This window comes from Ochotona princeps, chromosome 17 (genome assembly GCF_030435755.1).
Source record: "Ochotona princeps isolate mOchPri1 chromosome 17, mOchPri1.hap1, whole genome shotgun sequence".
In the NCBI taxonomy this organism is placed as follows: Eukaryota; Metazoa; Chordata; class Mammalia; order Lagomorpha; family Ochotonidae; genus Ochotona; species Ochotona princeps.
Window position 1 is genome coordinate 20,702,042 of NC_080848.1, and position 17,202 is coordinate 20,719,243.

Here is a 17,202-nt window from a genome sequence, read left to right on the forward strand (position 1 = left end):
CTCTGGCCGTTACAGTCACTCAGGGAGTGAATTATCGGATGGAAGATTTTCTTCTCTGTCTCTCCTCCTCCTGGTATAACTGCCTTTCCAACAAAAATAAAATAAATCTTAAAAAAAAAAAGTCAACTTCTATGTTGAGGTTTAAGTAAACTAACTGGAACAAAGGATGGAGGAAGTTCTCAAATTTAAATGTTCATTCCAAAATTCATGACTCAAGGAAAAGTAAAACTACACAGGCAAACAAAACAGGAAAGTTAGACAGAATGTCTGTTTTAACAGACTTTCCTGGCTCCTGACAATCTGTGTCAGGACTTAAATAACTAGATGTACTTACACCTATTTTACCCAAAAAACTCGAGAAGCATTTAAAGCAAACATCTTATACTACAAAGTGAAGCTTTTAAGATGGTAACTTTTAAAATGGTGGAAAATTTTTTTTTTAATTTGATGTAAACATTAAAAAAAATTTGAGAGGTAGAAAGAGTGTGAGTTTCCCATCTGGAGACATTTTGCAGATGTCTCCAACGGCCAGGGTTGGGCCTGGGCCAGCCAGGAGTGCAGTCCAGGGCTCCCAGCGGGTGGCTGGATTCCGATTACTGGAGCCCCAGCTGTTACCTCCCCAGGACTGTTTTGGCGGGAAGCCAGAGTCAGAGCTGGAGACCAGTACTGAATCCAGGAACACCGGTGGCTTTACTGCTTAAAGAGCCTGTCCTAGATTCTGTTCAGTTGCCCATAGAGAGATGAGCTATAATGTGAAGACACTCATGCAATCTGGTCAAAATTAAACTCCTTTTACACAGTAAGATGAAGTGAAGTGACCTGCTTTAAATGTTTTGTTTTGTTTTAATAAATTTGTAACTATCCAAAAGATCTTGTCCATGGAGAAAAATATTACTACTCTTAAAGTCCTCATATCATGCATTAAGACCCAATGATTCCAAGTCTGAATCCAAAAAGAACAGTCTGGCTTACACTAGCAAGGTTTTTTAAAATTTATCTGAAAGGCAGAATGTTGGAGAAATCTTTCATCTGATGGTTCACTCCCCACTAGACTGAACTGCTCAAGCTGGGCCAGGCTGAAGCCAGGAGCCAGGCACTCCAAAAAGGCCTCCCACATGGTGACAGGCGCCCAAGTACCTGAGCCCTTCTTCTGCTGCACTCCCAGGCACACTAAGCAAAAAGATGGATTCTAAGTGAAACGGCCGTGCTCAAACCAGCATTCACATGAGGTCGGTGTCCTGAATGGTGGCTTAACACACTGCACCTCAATACTGACAAGAGGCTCTAACAATACTTAGAGTAAAAAGTTTTTTGAACCACTTTTCAAGGATTTTTTTAGCATGATTTATAATATCCATTATTTTAATTTATATGCTTGCCTTATATAATTTATTATTTGTACTAAAATGAAAGATTACACTCAAAACATACATTTTTAAAAGTCATGGTAAATGTTTTCATATATCTCATTCTGGCTTTTTTTTAAATTAAGCCATATTTAGGGGCTGGTACAACGGCTAAACTGGCTAATCCTCTGCCCAAACTCCAGTATCCCATGTGGGCGTCAGTTGTGTCCCAGCTGCTTCACTTCCCATCCATCTCACAGCTTGTGGCCTGAGAAAGCAGTAGAAGATATTTCACATCCTTGGCACCCTGCACCCATGGGGGAGACAGAAAGGAAGATGCTGGCTCCTGGCTTCAGATCGGCTCAGCTCCGGCTGTTGTGGTCATCTGGAATGAACCAGATAATGGAAGAGCTTTCTCTGTTTCTCCTTCTCTCTGTAAACTTGCCTTTCAAATAAAAATAAGTCTTACATAAATAAATCTTAAAACTGTAAAAACTCACCAAAATCAAGTCAGTAGGAAAACTCTAATTTGTCTTCTCTTAACAGGAAACCTCTGTTGGAAATAGAGAGGATGAATCAGACTTAGATTCTGAACCTCACACAAGTCTTTACTTAGTTTGGTTGTTATCTTAAAAGGGAAAAAAAACAGGTTTTACAGCTGCAAAGAAAAGCCTAGTAAAAAATATTTACTAGTCAAAATTGCCATTCTTATAGCTTGACACTAGCTCTGAGTGCATTATTTTTCAGTCATCTCTAAATGATAATTAACAATGAAAATCAGAAAACCCAAGCAAGTTCTTTTAATAATTAGACTTATAAGCACAGCAAAAACAATGCTTCTTTACCTCATTCCAAGATTTAGAAGAGATGGGTGATTACTTTTGCCAGCTCGTTAGGGAGCTGGCAATCTTGAATTACCATTAAGTTTCTTATGTAAAATGCCCCTTTAATACCATGTCAAGATTTTGTGGGTCTGGCGCAATGATTTAATTGGCTAATCTCCCACCTTCAAGGCTGGTATTCAATATGGGTGCTGGTTTGTGTCCTGGCTGCTCCACTTCCCTTTCAGCTCTCTGCTTGTAGCCCGGAAAAGCAGTAGAGGATGGCCCAAAGCTTTGGGACCCTGCATCTGCTTAGGAGACCTGGAAGAAGCTCCTGGACCCTGGTTTCAGATTGCCTACACTCTATCGCGGTCATTTGGGGAGTGAACCAGTGGATGCAAGATTTTTCTGCCTCCTTCTCTCTGTAAATCTGCTTTTCCAATAAAAATAAAGCTTAAAAACAAGAGCAACAACAACAAAGAAGATGCAGTAGTTTCCCTGTAAAATACAGAGCCTAGAGAAAGTCCTTCACATCTATCCGCACACATGAACAGCAAGGTTCATGGCAGCACTGTTCCTAACGGTCAACAAGCAGAAATGATTCAAGTGGATTCATAAATTGTGGCACATTATATTCCAAAAACAGAATGCTATATGACAATGAAAAGAAGCATGGTTTCTCTGTACTGACATGATGAAAGACACAAAAGATCATGTACTTTATTATTCCATTTACAAAATTTTCAGACAAATTTATGTTGATTTGGAATGAATGAGGGATAAACTCTGTACAGAAAGATAAGGCACTGATGCTCACTAAAGTCAGAGGAGAGGTTGCCCCTGGGCAGTGTGGTCTGTGTGAGTTACAACCCAGGAAGGAGACACAACAGGCTGCTTCTGGGTGCTGGCAATGATGGACGTCTAGGTTGCCCGGACGGTTACACAGATAATTGCTTTATAATTAATCCTCAAACCATATGGTGACATTTTCCTGTCTCATACTGAACACACTCCAAATATATATTATTTAAATAACTCATGGAGTTGATTACCTGGCTATCCCTCCAAATCAAAGGGTGAATATGACGTCTTGCAGATGACTATTCATCTGAGTTCTTTTTCAAAGAATTCAGAATGAGAATTTAGTAATAAACCGGGGTCACCTGGGAATGAACACTGACAGACAGGACTTCCTATTCTCCTTTTTTTCTCTGAATTTAAATGCAACACACAAGGTCTGTACCTCAGGGAATTTCCAGGACTGACACTAAGATTTTAATCTACATGTGACTCCTCACCAAGAGTCATTAGTTAAAACCCTAATTATTACAAGTAGCAAACGCTTCTGAAAAAGCACAGCCAGGACACAAGCCTAGCAGAGCTAGGCTAGCCTAATGTGGCCTCGGATGGAGTCACACTGAGTACCAGCAGCAGGGAGTACAATGCACAAAAGGGCTGCGCACAGGCTGTACCCCACCCTCCCCGAAGCCTCCAGTTCCAGCCAGCCAGCTGCGAGGCCCTTGGCCCTTCCTTCTTGTGGCTGTTCACAAAGAAGAGGCCGGGGTCGCCTCAGGCTCTGCACTCCTCTCCATCTGGGTGACTGTACCTTTAGATATCTGCAGGGTCCCTCCTCTCCCTCGCTGTGTCTGGGTCTTTCCTTAATTGTCACTGTCTCTGTGAGGCCTCCCCTGACACCCTTAAAAATGGAAGCCTCTCCCCTCATTATTTTTTTTTCTGAAGCACATACCATATTGTATTTTTTACGATCTGTCTCTTCTAAGGGGAAAATAAGCTCCACAAAGGCAGATTCCTGTCTGCTTGGTTGCTGTAGCCAGACACTGTCTGGCACAAGGAAGGCCAGAAAACAAATATTTACTGAATAACTGATTGGAGTAATCTTTTCTTTGGGATCTTTATCCTTGAAAGCTTAGACAGCAACTCTACAAGCTCGAATGTCGGAATGTCTCCCTCTCTGTATGTCGAATTCACAAAGTTTATCCTACCAACAAGTTTCAAGTTTATGCTCTTATTAATATGCGTCACAGATAAGACTTCTAAGAAGCTGATGCAAACATAATTACATTTTCCCTAACAAATGTGCAGTATCTCTTTTTAATAACAATGCTGCTGGCACAAAGAGACACAAACCCTCGAGGACGTTGGAGCTGTGTAAACTAGCTTAAGTATTATGTGAGAACCACTGGAGGCTGAAGGCCTGCTTCCTTGATGCTTCTTATCATTTTTAAGTTTGTAAAAAATGAGCATGTTTTACTTCTACAGTACAAAGAAAGGCTTTTTAGAGAAAGAATTATGCAAACAAAATACAATTTCCACAAGAAAGTTCTGAATTATATTTTGACTCCCACAGAAGCAATAAAGGCTTCTGTTATGTACCCAGATGAAATAACCCAAGAGGGTGACCACAGCTAAGGCAAAAATAATACTTCTGACTTAGGGACTAAAAAAAAGTCTTACAGCAGCATTTCCAGAGTAGTAGGGAAAACAAAACTTTATCATGATGGTGTCCAGATAAAGACATAATTTTTTCCCAAAGAATGATTTAAGATAGGAACATTTCTCCGTGGCATAAAATGTGAGGCTGATATGACACCGAGCAGGTAACCAATTCATTCAAATTCAGTGATTACAATAGCACAAGGAAGATAATCTGCTAGACAAAACTGCCTGCAGGGTGGCACAACAGAGACTTCTGATCATAAGATGTTTCCACTTGAAAAATAGAATTTGTTTTTATTTGAAAAGAGAGACACAGAGACAGAGAAATCTCATCTGTGAGTTCACTCTCCAAATAGCCACAACAGTAGGTATAGACCAGGCTTCATCATGTAACTTCAACCTGTTCTCCCACAAGAGTACAAGGACAAAAGTACATGGGCCATCATCCAAAACTTTCCCAGGCTCAGCAGTGTACTGGACCAGAAATAGGTGGTCAATATTTGAGTTAAGACCATATGATACGGGATGCCGGCACCACAGTTAGCAGGTTAACCTACTAGGCACAACACTGGTGCCTACCATCAACACCCCCAGGCACACACTGTGCTTTTATACTTTTGATGGAATACCTAATCCACATGAAAATCAAGTACTCCCTGATCCAAAGGTAATTTTCTAACCCTCACAGTTCTGAGATCTGAAAAAAAATTCTTCAGGGATCTGATATTCTAGTTGTATTTACTGTGTTGATTTCCAATTTAAGGTCTTACTGGACTTTTAAAAAATCCTCAGTATAGAAATTCTGAAGTTCTTAAAGACAGTTCACATGTTCGTGAGACAGGTTGCTGCCCAAACTGGTTGTTAAGGAAGGAAGTCATAGGCAAACACTCGCAGCAGGCAGAGTATGCCATTAGACGAGTAACAGTTTTCATGTGTAACACTTCAGGATTGCAATGCTCAAAGTTCTGTCTGAGATCCAGATTTAAAAGGGGAAAGACACAGTGCAGAAAAGTTAAAAATACAATCAACCTCACCCTAAGAATAAAGTACACTAAAATATCCAGAAAGAAAAAATTAACAAATTAAAACAATTGGTTTTTGAAACATATGGCTGCTAACCAAATTTATATATATAGAAAATATATATTTTATATATTTTTATATATATGTAATAACTTTGGTTGATTATCAAGGCAAAGGTATATTTTAAAAATGTCTACTTGGCTAAGAATGCTCCCAGGAACTCTTCCATAAATATCAGCTAAGTCGGAGCCATGCTGCACTTATAAGGTAACACAAAACTTGCCTTGGATGGCACATCACTAAACAGTCCCACATTTAGAGGGTGGAAAGTATTCTGGGAGTTAAAAAGCAGAACAAGAAAACTTAGGAGGTAGAAAAGAGATTAATACTTACTGGAGTTTATGAAAAATAGCTATTGGATACGAGACAATAAAAACACAAAATATTAAAATGTAAAGTTGCGAAATATATCAGATTCCAAGAAGAATCAAGAAGCAAAGAATTTTCAGAGCCTCTTGCCCTGGATTAAAAAAAAAAAAAAAGACCAGTGTTCTAAATTATGAAATGTTTTCCCTCATCCTTCTCTCTACCTCAAATAGTGGTGGTAAATACCAAAGTGTTAGACCAAGTGGGAGAATTAATGAGATATTTACAGCATAATCAAACTCCTGGAGGAGTTGGGGGAAGAAGAAAACCAGAAGGGATATAAATGAGGTTGTTCACTGGAGTTCTACCACTAATAGCCACAAAAATGCAAACAAAATTTAAATATAATCACACAATGAAGTAAAAATAAAAGAGATTAAATGGGAGACCTAAATTGGATGCAGCAATATGGACAGTGGTCTAGGAAAAAGGAATAAATGAAAACAGTGACTGCTGTAGAAGTCATGCATATCTAAACATATAAACTCACATACATATAAAATGTGTTAGTAATAATCAAGCAGAGAAAGGAATGTATTTATAGCTACACAGGTACATCTACGTATGCTGGAACAGGATGCACACTAAATCATGGTGTAAGCGGTTTCTGTGGAGCCAGGGTGGGGACACAAGTGATAAAGTGAATACAGAAGATATCGGCTGTCAGTGATTTCTCTCTTTAGAAGCTGTCAAAATCAGTGAATTCAGAAAAAAAAGTCAATTTAAGAAACTTGAAACAGCAATATCAACAGAGTAATATCTGAAATAGACAATAACATAGCCTATGTGAAGCCAATGAGAATTCAGCTGAGATTGTCTTGCTAGTGTAAACCCTCTGTTGGCAGCGTTCTGCCCAGGGATGATGGACACTGCACAGCCCTGGAGTCACTCAGGCAGACGGGCAGAGGCTGTCCTCATGGACTTCAGGAAGAAAGCACCTCTGCCAAAAAAATGCCACTCATAGTAACGCGACCTGTCTTCACAGAACTCAATCCTCAGAAGGAACAAACACCATCCCATTGCTCCCCCCATGCTAGCAATGTTCTCCTTTTCCTTCGTTATTTTTTTTTTAAAGATTTATTTTTATTACAAAGTCAGATATACAGAGAGGAGGAGAGACAGAGAGGAAGATCTTCCATCCAATGATTCACTCCCCAAGTGAGCCGCAACTGGCCGGTACGCGCCAATCCGATGCCGGGAACCAGGAACCTCTTCCGGGTCTCCCACGCGGGTGCAGTGTCCCAATGCATTGGGCCGTCCTCGACTGCTTTCCCAGGCCACAAGCAGGGACCTTCATTATTTTTAAAGACAAATAAATCCTTTCCTTTCAAATCATCTCAAATTTTGGCATCTGCAAACATTTGAGATTTCATCTCTCTTCCTTGAAATGATTTAAGGCTTTTTCCTCCTCTTTTCAGTAGAGAATAATTTCCTCCCTTTCCTTGTTCCATTCTCAACTTCATTTTTTCCTCTCATTCTCTATCAGATCACTGCCTAGTTCAAATGTCAGTAAGATTCTGGACATATTTATTCTTTTCACTTATTAAAGGAAAGGATGTTTCCAAATAAACAAAACAAAACCCCACTCCACCCAGCCCAAAGGCCAGATTAGAGGGAGAACATTTAAAGAGCAAAAAATACTAACCACATATTTGCAGTTTTTCATTTGGGCACTATGGCTAGGAATTCAGCTCTAATTTCCAAGTAAGAAAGCAAAATCAAATGGACTTGTACAGCGCGTATTCTTTGTGGCATCGGGTTTATCCACGGTCCTCAGGTTCACAAAGTGCTCTGGTTAAGAACCACAGGCTCTTAGGACAGGTTGAGACTTGAGTACTACAGGCTAATGGACACTGTAATGTCAAGAGTCCCAGGAGAGGGACAGTCTGTGCACTCCCGCCCCATCCTCACCGGCTTTTAGAGGCCAGCCAAGGCTTCAGGCTGTACGACCACCCCTTCAACAGCAGCCCTGCCGTTCATGCTTCACAGTCTTCAAGGGGCTCAGACATTCATGATCCTGTTTGGATTTTAACAGCTCTGGGAAGCATGCAGAGCAAATTTTTACAAATAAGGCAACAACTCAGAGGTTCCCATTTCTTATGGTCACGTGGTGATGGTGATGGTGATTAAGGGGCTTGAGTTCAGAACAGGTCATTTAATTCCTAATTCAATACTTGGTAGTTCCTTTGGCTCAGTGCTACTTAGGTCAGGCATGGTCTTCCATTCAACATGTAGGAATTGGGAAAAAATATGTTAGAGAAAAGACATTTTCATACTCTTTTGATGTAGACATATTTGCTCTTGTGTTCTAATGAATTCTGAGCAACAGACGGAAAATCACTGATGGATTCCAAACTACCTCTCTAGTACTGGACAGGACAAACAAAATCCTATGTCCTAACTTTTGTTAAGGTTTGTTTATTTTTATTTGTTTGAAAGGCAGAATTACAGAGAGAAAGAGAGAGAAAGAAAGAGAAAGAGACAGGAGAGGCACAGAAATCTTTCACTCCCCAAATGGGCCCAATAACCAGAGTTGAGCCAATTCAAAGCCAGGAGCTTCTTCTAGGCCTGCCACATGTGTGCATGTGCCATCCTCTGCTGCTTTCCCAAGAACATCAGCAGGGAGATGGATTGAAGTGGAGCACCCAGGACTTGAATGAGCACTTATATGGGATGCCAGCAACCCAGATAGTGGCTTTACATACTATACTACAGCTCTGGCTTTGTCCTAATTCTTTTAGAAAGACTTTTCACGCTTTAGAACTGATTCATCAAATTACTTCAATATATATCTACAATTCTAATATGCCAGAAAATTTTTCTCATCTGAGTTTCTAAGAAACCAGTCTTTCCCCCTAGAGCTCTATCTTTTGCCACAAGTTACAGAATTCAAAAGCACAATTTTGACCATTCCTTAATTATATTCATCGGGGATATTTAATGTGACTAAAATACTGTTACCATCTTCAACTCAACTATTCAAGCCAAAAACCTTAGCTTTTCCTATCCCATCTATCAGCAAATGCTGTCAGCTGTCAAATATTCCATACCATCCAAATCTGTATCACTCAGCTAAACAGTGTTATTTAACTGGTGTTTCCTCCAAATTCTTTAGCCCAATCTATTCACACAACAGTAATATCGAGCCTTTAAAATGTAAATCAGGTCATTGTACCCAGAGCATCCTGTATTGTGCCTTGTACTTCTTACAGAAGATGCATCAAGAAGTGTTTAGTGAATAAAGGAATTAATGAAAAGAATTCCATGGGCCTGACACAATGGCTCAGCGGCTAAAAACTTTCCTTTCACATGCCAGGATCCCATATGGGTACCAGTTCTTGACCTGGCTGCTCCACTTCCCATCCAGCTCCTTGCTTGTGGCCTGGGAAAGCAGAGGAGGGATGGTCCAAAGCCTTGGGACTCTGCACCCTCGTGGGAGACCCAGAAGCTGCTTCTGGCTTTGGAACAGGTCAGCCCTGGCCATGGCCACCTGGGGAGAGAACCAGTAGACAGAAGAACTTTCTGTTTCTCCTTCTCTCTGCAAATCTGCCTTTCCAATAAAAATAAATGAATTTCAAGTAACAAAAAAGAGTTCTAGAGACATAAAATAATACTACCCTGTCATGATATGGTTTTACAGATCAAGAAGCTGAACCCCAAAGCAGCTTAGCAACATACCCAATATGATACGTTACAGACAGTGGGCAGCAGCAGAGCTAACAGCAGAACCCAGGGTATCACATTCTTTCCTCAGTTATGTTAGGGAAAGCAGATGTTAGTATTAAGAATTTCAATGTAGCAAATGAAAAATAATGCACCAGTAACAACAACAAGACTCTAATTAAGACACTGGACTCAATGACAATAAACTGAAATGAAGCGAGAAAGATACTGGTGAGGCACTACGGTTACCATTACTTACGGCCCAAATGGACCAACCAAACTCTTGCCATTATCACAAAGGATGTTAGGAACAAATCAGAAAATACATGTAGTATTGACATCCCCCCCAAGCTAGTGTTCCAGTCCTAGCTAATGTAACTGTTCAAATCAAGTCTACTGTCAAGCTACCTAACTCCACTGCTCAGTCTATATCCACAACAAATTAATTAAAGTGGCTACACAAACTGTTTCCCTCCCTAAGGATACAAGGTTATACCGGATAAATCTGCAACTCTATTTGTTCTTAGTCCTTACAACCTTTTTTCCCTTTGAATTTCAGCAACCCTTTACTGATTAAAACAGCACAGACAGTAATTTGACTCAAATGCTCAAGATGTGAAAAGTCTTATTTCCTGAAAACTCTTTCCTTCAAAGCAAATATTCATCCTATCAGCCTAATCAAATGATTATCAAGTGTTTAAAGAACTCGGTTTGAGACAGCCCAATGGATCATTTAAATTTGCAAGAGCAAATTTTTCCTGTATATACTAGCGGAGTCTCAGATAATGAGATTTTAATCCTAAATCTAATAGCCAATCTGAACACTACTAACTTGTCTCCACTGCTTGAGCTCTAAAGCCAATTGTCCATTGAAAATATACACTGACTGTGGTTTGAACATCCAGTTCCAGGCTGAACAGCTATCCTTCTCCTCACCAGTGTTCTTCCTTGGTCTGAGTAGAAGGAAAGATGTCTGGCCTTTAATAGCCAGGAAAAGACCCAAAGCATTTAAAAAGAACTGCTCATACTTTCAAGAGCTGAGGGCTTCTTCTCAATGTATAAAAGTTCCTCCTTCACTTACAGATTTTGCCTTTAAAATAGCAAGTCATTAGAAATCACAAAGACAATCTCTCCATCTGTTCAGCTCTGGGTATCAGATGGAACAAAAACAGAAAAAGTGATTTTGACAACCTAGCAGAGTCAGGTAGATACTGAAATCAAAGGGTAAGCTGTGGACTCTAGACACAAATTAACCCCCCAAAATACTTAAGAACTTCAAACATAAATTAACTTCTTGGGGACTTGATTCTCAAAATTACAAAATGTGGGAGCAGTGTTGTACCGTAGTGCCTTAAAAACCAACTGAAATGCCAGCATCCCATATGGGTTCATGTTCCAGCTGCTCCACTACCAGTCAAAGCAGCAGAGGATGGTCCACATGCCACTGCAACTTCCACTCACGAGGGATACCCAGAAGGAGCCCCTGGCTCCCTGGTTTCAGAATAGCCTCTCCCTGGCCATTTTGGCCATTTGGTGAGTGAATGAATGATTAGTTTTTCTCTCTCTCTTTTTCTTCCCAGTTTCCCTCCTCTATCACTAACTCTGCCTTTCAAACAAACAAATCTTTTAAAAAAAAAAAAAACAAGCTACCCCACTCCAAATTACAAAATATGGGTCAGAGTTAACACTACAGTCACTGCCACCACTTTATCCTTATTGCCAGGAGTTACTTGAACCATTCTCAGAAGGTCAACATTTTATTAGGCCACTCAAAATCAATTCCTCAGACTGAGACATGGTCATCAGTTATACTGACTGCTAGAACAGAACAAGTCAAGATGTCCCTCAGTTACTGGGGGTCTCAGACCCTTTCTAAAGCTGCATTCCCTTTATACTAATGGCAGCAATACTAAGGTCCCTTCCAACACTAAAGTTCTATGCTCCTTCAAAACTCTAAAATTATGTCTGTCTCTCTTCATGTATGAATTTTTCATATATAAATATTGTTTTATTTGAAAGGCATAGTTACAAAAAGAGGGGGAGATGGAGCAAGTCTTCCATCTGCTGGTTCATTCCCCAAACAGTCATGAGAGCCAGGTCTGTTCAAGGCCAAAGCCAGGGCTTCTTCTACCATGTCTCCCACATGGTAGAAGGGGTTCAAGCACTTGGGTTCTCCCCTGCTTTCCCAGGGGCATTAGAAGGGAGTTATACTGGAAGTACAGCACCAGATGCGAATTTTGTCCATGTGGGATACTGGCTTTGCAGGCAGCAGCTTTAAATGCTATGCCACAATGCCAGCCCCATTTATGCTTTTAAACACACACACACACACAAAACCAATACATAAGTAACACAATTTAAAAGTTACTGGAGGGCCCAGAGTGATGGTCTAGTGGCTAAACCATAGCCTTACATACACTGGGATCCCTTCTAGGTGCTGGTTCGTGTCCCAGCTGCTCCACTTTTTCTTTTTTCAAATCTCCCTGCCTGTAGCCTGGGAAAGCAGTAGAAAATGGACCAAAGCCTTGGAATCCTGCACCCACATGGGAGACCTGGAAGAAGCTCCTGGCTCCTGGCTTTGGGTCGGCTCAGCTCTCTATGTCTTTCTCTCTGAAAATCTGCCTTTCCAATAAAAATAAATCTTAAAAAAAAAAAAAAAAAAGGAAAATAAAGTGGTCTCCCAGCTCTTACTCTACTTCATCAGAATTAATGGGTTCCAACTGTAGTCACCGGGCTCAGGGCAGAGAGCACCAGACATTTAACAGGGCATCAAGTGGAAAAGACATGGAGAGTTAAACTACATGGGATACAAAGTCAAATATAAGGTTACTTGGCAAAGGTCCCATTAAAGATTACCAAAAAATTATATTATATGGGAGGTCCAGAAATTCCACCACTACTAAAGAAACCCTTACCGGCAGCAATACAAATTGGACTGGTACCTTGATTGGTTGCAACAGAAGAAAAAGTCTTCTCGGTGCTGGCAAATTCTACACAATAGAATTCAGCACCCAATTTAGTCACACATCACACAGAACAGTAGATAAAAATTTGGGGTTAAGAGTTTTTTAATAAAAACTTTAACCCAAAGAAAAGTATTCCAATCAGTCAACTATATAAGAGAGAGGCCTCAAATAGAGATGAGATCATTGTTTCTCTCAAAACAATCTACTGTTTACAACAGTAGAAACAGAACAATTTGTTTCTTGGACTTGAGTTTGCTGGTAAGTGGCAAAATGGATCAAGTAGAGAAAAAGATGACTACTTGAAACTAATCCAAAGTTCAAATCCAGAGACATTCCATTTAACACTGAACTTACACTGTCAAGGACAAACTAAAGCAATGTTGACTGAGTTGCTATGTGACAGGGCAAGTTACTATGACATAAAAGAAAGTAAGAGGTCATTATTGGTTGTAACAGAAGTTTATCCAATCAGATGCCATAATACAAATAACTTCCAAATTTTGTTTTGCCAATTCTTGTGACTTCTATAACTATTTACAATTAATCCATTCACTTCTACAGATATCTGTGACTATAAACGTTGACATTCACAACTGATGTTTACTTAACTAATTCAAACTATCATAGTTAGAAGGAAAAATGAAACTGTTGTCACAGGCACTGAGGCACAAGGTGAAGCATGGTGCAGTAGCCTAGTGGCTAAAGTCCTTGCCTTGAATGCACAGGGATTCCATATGGGTGCTGATTCTAATCCCGTTAGCCCTGTCTGCCTGTGGTTTGGGAAAGCAGTAGAGGACGCCCAAAGCCTTGGGACCCTGCACCCACATGGGAGACCAGGAGGAAGCTCCTGTGCCCGGGCTCCTGGCTCCTAGCTTTGGATTGGCTCAGCTCCAGCCATTGTGGCCACATGGTAAGTGAACCAGGGATGGAACATCTTTTTCTGCCTCTCTCCTTCTCTCTATAAATCTGCCTTTCCAATAAAAATAAACAAATAAAGCTTTTTAAAAATGTTTTTACTCATTTGAGAAACTGCTTTCATCTGCTGGTTTACCCCTAAATGTCCACAATGATCAGGGCTGAAACCAGAACCTTGGGACTCACTCTATATGAGCCCCACACAGTTGGCAAGAAGCCAAAAGACCTGACTCACCACCACTCCCTCAGAGCCAGCACAGCAGGGAGCTGCAGTCAGGAGCTGGAGTAGGATTCAAACCCAGGGTGTGGATGTCTCAGCTCCAGGCTAAATGCCTACTTCCAAATCCACTTACTTTCTTACATGTGAATTTTATCAAACAACTGATGAGTTAGTCCAAAGTAATTTGTTAAAAACCAGGCTTTTTATTTTTAAAAGATCTTACTACATTCTGTTAAAAGAGTACAAAAGCAGAGCATTTATAGAACTCTAAAATAAACTTTGGATTTTGTAAACAATTTTTGTATAGAAAAATTTACTATTTGATGTACAGCTCTGTAGTTATGTATTTATATGAATGTAAACATTTTGACAAGTACTTGCAGCGCATCATCACCTCCACAACTGAGATACTGAACAATTTTGGGTGAATTTTTGAACAACAATAAATTACAGTTATCCCACATTACTTATTTCAAAAGATCTCTAACAAGCCAGAAGTAGACAAAATAATAACTGAGAATTTAAACAAGGCTGTGCTGACAGTAGAGGATTACTGGTTCCTCTCTTGCACGTGCTTTCTGATTAAATCATGCCAGAGTCTCTGGCTTTTGCTCATTCTCACATTTATGGGCTGCTTATCTCTGCCGTACTGCAAACCAACTTCCTCCTGTAACAAGTGTCCGCATGGCTCCCCATAAACACAAGTGGAAGCACATCTTCCTCCAGAAGCCTGTCTTCCAGAAGCCTCCATTCACCTCAGGGCTCCTCCCAGAAATCCAGGAGTCAACCCGAAATGCCCACTCTCCCTCAAGATGCCTGCCTCTACTCTACTGCCCACCCCTAATCCAATCACCGGTTCTTGTGAATCTGAGCGAAGAACTACATTCCAACTCACGTGTTTCTCCTGAACCCCACCACCACCGACAGCTCAGCCCTGAACACTAGTCACTGCAGTGTTTGCAGTGTTCCTTCCATTTCTGCAAACGGAGGAAGCCTGTTTTCTGCTATGCATGATTCTGCTTTGATAATTCTCCTACCCAGAATGCCTTTCTAACATCTCTGTAAAGATCTACTCTAATCTCTACAAAGAGAATTAAAAGCTTCCTCCTCGGTCTCAATGAGCAGATCTCTTGGTATTGCAGTTATTTTTCTTTCTCACTACACCCAGAGTCTCTAGAGGGCACTTACTGTGTTTTATTAACTGTAGGAAACCCTATGTCTAAGCAGCACACAGCAAATAATAGGCTGAGGGCCCAGAGTGGTAGCCTAGCGGCTAATGTCCTTGCCTTGAACACGCCGGGATCCCATATGGACACCGGTTCTAATCCTGCCTGCTCTGCTTCCCATCCAGCTCCCAGCTTGTGGCCTGGGAAAGCAGTCGAGGATGGCCTAAAGTCTTGGGACCCTGCACCCATGTGGGAGACCTGGAGGAGGTTCCTGGCTTCGGATCAGCACAGCACCAGCAGTTGCGGTCACTTGGGGAATGAATCATCGGACGGAAGATCTCCCTCTCTGTCTCTCCTCTCTGTACATCTGCCTTTCCAATAAAAATAAATAAATCGGGCTCGGCGGCGTGGCCTGGTGGCAAAGGTCCTTGCCTTGATCCCATATGGCTGCTGGTTCTAATCCCGGCAGCTCCACTTTCTCTCTGTCTCTCCTCCTCTCAGTATATCCGACTTTGTAATAAAAATAAAATAAATCTTAAAAAAAAAATAATAATAAATCTTTAAAAAAAAAAAAAAAGAAAGAAAGAAAAGGAATGGTAGTAGCCTAGTGGCTACGCGCTTTGCACACACCAGAATCCCATATGGGTGCCAGTTCGAGTCCTGGCTGCGGCTACACTTCCCTTCCAGCTCCCTGCTTGTGCCCTGGGAAAGCAGTCAAGGACGGCCCACAGCCTTGGGACCCTGCACCCAGATGGGACACTGGGAAGATGATCCCGGCTCCTGGCTTTGGATCAGCTCAGCTCTGGCCATTGCGGCCACTTGGTGAGTGAATCAGTGGACAGAAAATCTTTCTCTTTTTCCTCCCCTCTGTATATTGACTTTCTAATAAAAAACAAATAAATCTTTAAAAGAAAAAAAAAAAGGAAGCACATATTTCACTAAGCAGTCAAGATGCCACTTGAGACACCTGCATCTCATTCCCCAGTACCTGTTTAATCCCCACTCCACTGCTGCTGCAGCTTCCCGGGGGAGAACTCACCTGTGAGTTCTCAGCACTAGCACTTTCCTCTCACTCATCTAGGCGATGCAGACTTGCTTCTGAGCTAGATCCAGGCTTTGCCCTTGCTCAGCTGTGGCTCTTGGGGAATAAATGGAAGATCACTCTTTTTCTCCCTCTCTGTGTCTTCTCTCTCTGGCCTTTCAAGTAAAAAGAAAATATAAATTTTAAAAACTTCTGGGCCCGGCACGGTAGCCTACTGGCGGCTAAAGTCCTCGCCTTGAACGCGCCGGGATCCCATATGGGCGCCAGCTCTAATCCCGGCAGCTCCACTTCCGATTCAAGCTCCCTGCTTGTGGCCTAGGAAAGCAGTCGAGGACGGCCCAAAGCCTTGGGACCCTGCACCCGCATGGGAGACCCGGAAGAGGTTCCTGGCTCTGGATTGGCTCAGTTGTGGCTGTTGCAGCTGCTTTGGGAGTGAACCAGAAGATTTTATTCTCTCCTCTCTGTATATTTGAATTTCCAACAAAAAAACTTTTAAAAAATTTTTCTGAAAAGAAAAAGGAAAAAATAAATACACTGGAATCTGCATAAAATGATCTGAAGAACTTTTACTTGCCTTTGCTAAGGTTCCGTGCTTACCAGGTAACATTCTGATTAGTGCAGCATAGTATGTTTGTTAGCTGTAAGATATCACAGAAATGACTTAACAATCTCTCTGCCAATCAGACTCAAGTGTAAACCACAGAGAAGAATGCCTCCCCAGACTGGGCACTTTGCCTAATAGATAAGATGCTGTTTGGGATGCTGCATCCCTACCAGGATGCCTTGGTAATGATATACCTCTGCTTCTAATTCCAGCTTCCTGCTAACATACACCTGAGGGGCAGTAGGTGATGGCTTAAGAAGTCAGGTCCCTGCCATCCACACGGTGTTGGGGTGCTCTGCTCCCAATTTCCATCTGGTCCCACCACAGCTCTGTGGGCATGTGCAGAGTAAATCAGTAGACCTCTGTCTCTCTCTCTCTCTCTCTCTCTCTGCCATCAAAATTAATAAATAAAATACATCCTTCAGAAGCTTATGGTGAAGATGATATGAGTTAAATACTTATAAAATGCTTTCAGGGCCCGGCGTGATAGCGTAGTGGTTAAAGTCCTCGCCTTGCACGCCCTGGGATCCCATATGGTCACCGGTTCTAATCC

General features: G+C 41.3%; 1 protein-coding gene across 2 annotated transcripts in view; it reads right to left on the reverse strand.

The window, feature by feature from the left end:
* Positions 1 to 17,202, reverse strand: part of SPOP (speckle type BTB/POZ protein) — a 73,647-nt gene that overhangs the window by 36,422 nt on the left and 20,023 nt on the right. Inside the window, exon 2 of one of the 2 annotated variants that reach the window (XM_004591078.4) lies at positions 1,847 to 1,899. The exons of the other annotated variant lie outside the window; for it this stretch is intronic. The gene's annotated coding sequence lies outside the window, so the exon portion shown is untranslated. The remainder of the gene's footprint in view (positions 1 to 1,846; positions 1,900 to 17,202) is intronic. 2 annotated transcript variants of the gene reach the window in all.